General features: G+C 31.9%; 1 long non-coding RNA gene across 1 annotated transcript in view; it reads left to right on the forward strand.

The window, feature by feature from the left end:
- Window positions 1–5,284, forward strand: part of LOC109371728 (uncharacterized) — a 112,467-nt gene extending 107,183 nt beyond the window's left edge. The window contains exon 4 of the long non-coding RNA XR_002121915.1: window positions 4,931–5,284. This is a non-coding gene — a long non-coding RNA (uncharacterized LOC109371728). The remainder of the gene's footprint in view (window positions 1–4,930) is intronic.
- Window positions 5,285–6,000: the final 716 nt, after the last annotated feature.

A 6,000-nucleotide genomic window follows, 5' to 3' on the forward strand; every position in this document is an offset into this window, starting at 1 on the left:
CACTTTTTAAGCAAGGTAAACTGTATTAAAGTTGTAATACTCAATATATACTGATAAAAAGAAGATGAATACAAGTCACATTTGACTTCTGCAATTACAAGAGGTGCTCAAAGTGGTTACCATCAGCAACCAGACACTTCTGATCACAGCGAACTACTGCTTGAGCAATGTTGACCAAAGTGTCCACTTGTATACATTTTGTTGACACCTCTGGTATATAAAGAAATTACTAAGGCAGAAAACAGAACTATCTGCAAAGATTAAATAATATCTAGAGCTCACTCAAGCTGAGAATAGTTATTGATCCCTCCAGCCAGATGAAGATACTCTTGAATCACGAGCTACCCAGTAGAATAATCCCCATGTTGTTTATCTGGACATGAGGTAAAGTTGTCCTGAGTAAATATTACTCTGATCTCATATAACAAAGCTTAATAACAAGTTCTCCCCCAAGCCGATTGAAATTGACCCAGAAATAACACAGACAGCAAAATTAATATACAAAGACATTAAAACAGTTAAAATAGCTTTATTCTATATGACCAAGAAACCTGAGGAAGATTAAATTGTGTTAAGTAGATACATGAATATATTTAAAAGGTCTAAACCATACTTTAGAGATAAAAATACATTGTTTGACATGAAAAGTACAAATATAATACACTTAATTATATGTTAGATATTTCAGAACAAAAGGTTGGTAAATATAAAAATGTAACAATAAAAACTATACAAAATTAAAATTGAGAGAAAAAAGACTAAAAAAATAAACAGAGGGTTAACAAACTATTAGACAAAAGCCTAAGGTACAGATATTAGAGCCCCAGAATAAGGTTAGGGATGGAGGAGCAGCAGAAACTATACTAAAGAAAATAATGGCTATATTTTCCATATTTGGTAAAATCTATAAATCTACAGATCCATGAGCTCAATGAAATATGCCATAAACAAAAGCAAAGCACATCTTAATCGACTGCTTATAACTAACAATAAAGATGAAAATGTAAAAGCAGCCAGAATTAAAAAAAAAAGACACATGACACATAGAGGAAAAAGAAAAATGAAATATACTCCTCCGAGAAACAATAAAAGCAAGAAGACACTGTAGCAATATGTCTAAGCAACCGAAAGGGAGAAACAAAAATAACACACAAAAATATCAATTTAGAGTCATATACCCATACTTTTACAGACATACAAATGATGAAATCATTTATCACCAGTCATCCCATAATATGAAAAACAGGAAGGAAAATCCTTCAGGCAGAAAGAAAATGGTAACAGATAGAAATCCACAAACAAAAGGAAGAACATTAGATGGTACATACAAGGGTCACAAAAAATACTATTTTTAAAATTTTTATCAAATATCATATAGAATCTAAATTGTCTAAACAACCAAAATAAAAGTTATAGATTGTTAGATGGATACAGAAGCAAGATGCACCTATCCTTAAAAGAAACAAAGGGCTTGAAGTAAAAGGATAGATAACAACGTACTGGTAATAATAACAGTGATGTTGATCAAAAGAAAGCTGAAGAGGCTATCTTAATACCAAACAAGTTTCATTTCAGAGAAAAAATAGGATCTGGGATAAAAGGTATCATGGACTATTGATTAATGGGTCAATTCATCCAGAGGATCTAAATAGTATGCACACAACAGACCCTCAAATTATGTCAAGCAAACACTGATAGAATTTCAAGTAGAAATATATAAATCCAAAGTTATAGTTAGTTTTCAATACTCATCTCTCAATAATTGGTAGAAGACAGAAAGTTGGTAAGAATATAGAACACATGAAACTTATATTCCACAAACTTGAAGGTGACGTTATAGAAAAGCACAATCAACTATAGTAGAATATGTATTATTTTTAAGCACAAATGAAACATTTACCAAAAAGAACCAATGTGGCCAATAAAACAAGTTTTAATAAATTCAAAAGGAATCAAATATAAAATTCACACATATTTTGAAGCTAAATGACACACAAAAATAGGTCATGAGTCAAAGATGAAATAAAAATATAAGTATTTGAATTAAATGAAAATAACACTAGTATCAAAATTTGTATCATGCAGCTAAATGATTATCTGGGTAGAAATTTACAACAATTAACACCTATATGAGTGGATAAGAAACATCTTGAATTGGTAACTTCATCTTATACCATAACCAATCAAAAATTTAAAGAAAAGCAAATGAAGTCCAAATTAAAGCAGAGTGGGAGAGAGAGAGAGAGAGAGAGAGAGAGAGAGAGAGAGAGAGAGAGAAAGGAAGGAAGAAAATAATAAACTATAGAATTTGATAAAGTAGAAAACACAAAATTAGTAGAGATCATCAATAAAACCAAAAGCTAGTTCTTTGAGAAGACTGATAAAAAGCCTGTACATGTACATATATATGAAGAAGTTTATAAACATAGCACATTTTGTGTACATTTGTGTGTGAAAGTAATATATAATAAGTGCTTAGTAAATCCTTATTGAATAAAGAAGTAAATTTTAAACATACTTTGTCTAATTCTGATTTAAAATTTGCCAGTTTGTTGTCTCATGGTCCTTCCATCTATCGCAGGATTTGCTCCCTCCTTACCTTCATTTTATTCTTCTATTAGAGACTTGGCCCTCCTCTCCACTGCCACTGACCTTGCTCCTTTCAAGTATTTATTCACTCTATATTAGGTCCATGTTCTGTTCAAATGCTGCAACCATGACTGTCTCAGAAATATGAATTGTGGATATCCTTGCTATCACCAGATAAATTCATTATTTCAATTTTTTTTTGCCTAGCACCATCCTTCTCACTAGAATGACCTTTCTCTGTAAATTATTGTCAGTTCCCTAAAATTTCTAATTATTTTTCATATTTATATATTATGTTTATATTTTGACTTTGTTGAAACTGAGCACTCATAGATCTTCTTGTTATGTGAGATGAGGACTAAGGCTACCTCTTTCACTCTTTTTCACCAAATTCAGTAGTCAGCTCACTCTGATTGGGATGGCTGGGAGAACTAGCCCATTGATGTGAAGAACCACCTTCTGCTACCACAGTTCTCTAGTGGAGTGGTCATTCCTCAAATGAGGATGTGCTTTCACCACTAAACTTCCCTAAAGGAATAGGCTTTTGCTATTCTTTTAGTTAATATCACAATTATATTTTCAATAAGTGTACTTTACAGCACCTTTTCTTAAAAGCATAAGAGCTAACGTTTAATGAGTTGTATTAGGTTTGATAACAGCAGTAGTAACAACTTTCCTTACAGAATTAATGGCATGCAAATACATTGCAAACTTCTTATAACCTGGGATAAATCGTGTCTTGCATATCTTAAACTTTTGTAAAATGAAAAACAAACAAACAAAAACAGAGGAACATGAACTTATATAAGAATATGTTGAAGGAGAAATATGACATAATAATGATTGTATCTGCAATACAAACACAAGCATAATGTGGAAGAAAAATAAAACAATTCCCATAAAATATATTCTGAACAAGGAAGTGATAAAATTCTACTGTTTTGTTTTTGTTTCAGCTAAGAAAGAAGTACTCTCTGAGACTTAGATCTAAATCTTACAGAAAAATAAACTAAATTTTCAATCAGATATGTGTTGTTATTCCTAATCATGTGTATCTATTGTTTAACAAAAGAAATATTGACTCATTGTTGCTATTGTAAAAAAAAAAAACGGAGCTTAGGCAAGTTTTGAAGAGCTGAGTTTTCACATGAAGGAAGGCTTTACAATAATTTTGTGGATTTTTACTACTAAGAAAAAAGTTCATGGAGAGTGGCTTTCACTGGGAAAACAAGCCTGAGCAAAAGCCACAGAATAAAATAAAATTTAAAAAAACCCCAACAAAATAAAACAAAAACCATGATGTTAAACCCCTCACCAAAGAAGATATGCAAGTGTCAATTAAGCATATGAAAAGATACTCTACATTATATATCATGGGGGAAATGCAAATTTCACATCTATTAGAATGGTCATAATCCAGAACACTGAAAATATCACATACTGGTGAGGATATGAACCAACAGGAACTCTCATTCGTTCTTGATGGGAATGCCACTTGGAAGACAGTTTGGCAGTTTATTACAAAACTAAACATACTGTTACCAAATGATCCAATATTCACACTCCTTGGTACAGTAAGTACTCACTTAACACCATCAATAAGTTCTGCACCGCTAAGCAAAATGACAAAACCAATTTTACCAAAGGCTAATTAATAGATTAAAGAGTTACATTCCTACAGCACCACATCAGTGTTATAACAAAAAGACATTGAACAAAATGACATTATTTGAGGACCTGTTGTATTTACCCAAAGAAGTTCAAAACTATGTCTGCAGAAAAACCTGCTCATGGATTTTATAACTGCTTTATTCATAATTGCCAAAACTGGGAAGCAGTCAAATGTCCTTTATTTGACTGGATAATGATGTATGGATAAATAAACTTGTATATCCAGACAATGGAATATTATTCAGCACTAAAAAGAAAGGAACTATCAAGCTATGAAAAGATATGGAGGAAACTTAAATACATGTTGCTATGTAAAAGAAGCCAGTCTGAATAGGCTTCAAACTGTAATTCCAACTACAGACATTCTGGGAAAGGCAAAACTATGGAGACAGTAAAATGTTCATTAGTTACCAAATATTAGGGGAGAGGGAAAAATAAATATTTTGAGCACAGTGAATTTTTAGGGAAGTGAAACTACTCTGTATGGCACTGTATGCATATTGTTGTAAATTTGTACAACACAGAATGTACAGCAGTAAGAGGACATTTTTCTTAATAGGCAATCTTTGCTGTAGTTTTCTCTATAAGTCTGGCCAGAACATTCTCAGAATTACATTGCAGTCTAAGGCAATTCCTACCTAATCCTTCTCCTTTCTCTTCTATCTTTCAGGTAACAGACCTGTATCACAGACTAAAGACTTTTCTTTTCAATTCCTATCTCTGCCCTTTTTATTCTTCATAAGTGTTTTCCCAATAAATCTCTTGTATGTCTAAATACATATGAAGGTCTGCTTGTCAGAAGACCCAAACTGAACAAAATTCTCCACAATTCAATTTTGATGAAGTTCAAGGCCAAGAAAAACTACATTGTGTAATAGAAGTAAAATTTTTCCTTCAAAATGGGAAGGCAGAATGGACTCTACTGGAAACTAAATAGGGTGGTGAACAGATTTTCTATAATGATTGCGTGGGGGCCAGAAAGTATTTTACATTTATTAAAACTCAAGTAACTTTATGTTTTACAGCTTTGCCTTTCACTAAATTTAAGAATATACCATTTCTTTTAAACACTTAATAATCTTATTATTTTGCATGTTTAGAAGTTTAAATAGTAGTTTCAGGTATCATTTCAAAAAAAGCTATTTATATGCCAGCCTGAGCTGAGCAGCCACTAAGCTGCCAATAGGTAGCAGGATGGCTCAGCTAAAAAAAAAAAAAAAAGCTATTTATTTAAATATCAAATGTAATTTGTTGATAGATATAAAAGACACTTGTTATCTGCCTCTTATTATTTTTACCTGTATTAGTCATTGTTTATAAGTCAGATACCCCATGAAGGAAGAGTTGCATGATAGGTGATAATGAATAGAATAGCTTAACTGGGAACATGTAAATGATAATGGCAAGAAATATTGGGTCGTATGTGAAAAAGAATAAGGACATAGATGGGGCAATATTATGCTGAGATAGACTTGTTCTTCAGATACTGGAAATCATTTATTTTTAAAGTAGAGATACACAGAATTGTTTCAGCTAAATCTTTCTATTCAGTTTCATGGCTGCCACACATAGTTAAAAGCCTAGGTTAGATAATCAGTTACAGAAATCTAGGTTTGAGACATGAATCTGTCACTTAATCAACTATATGATTTTTGATAATTTGCCTCCATTCTACAAGCTTCAGCTCTTCCCTGTTTTAATATTTTAATACCTTCTTCACACTATAGTAATAAAGATCAA

This window comes from Hipposideros armiger, unplaced genomic scaffold (assembly GCF_001890085.2).
Source record: "Hipposideros armiger isolate ML-2016 unplaced genomic scaffold, ASM189008v1 scaffold_589, whole genome shotgun sequence".
Lineage (NCBI taxonomy): Eukaryota > Metazoa > Chordata > Mammalia > Chiroptera > Hipposideridae > Hipposideros > Hipposideros armiger.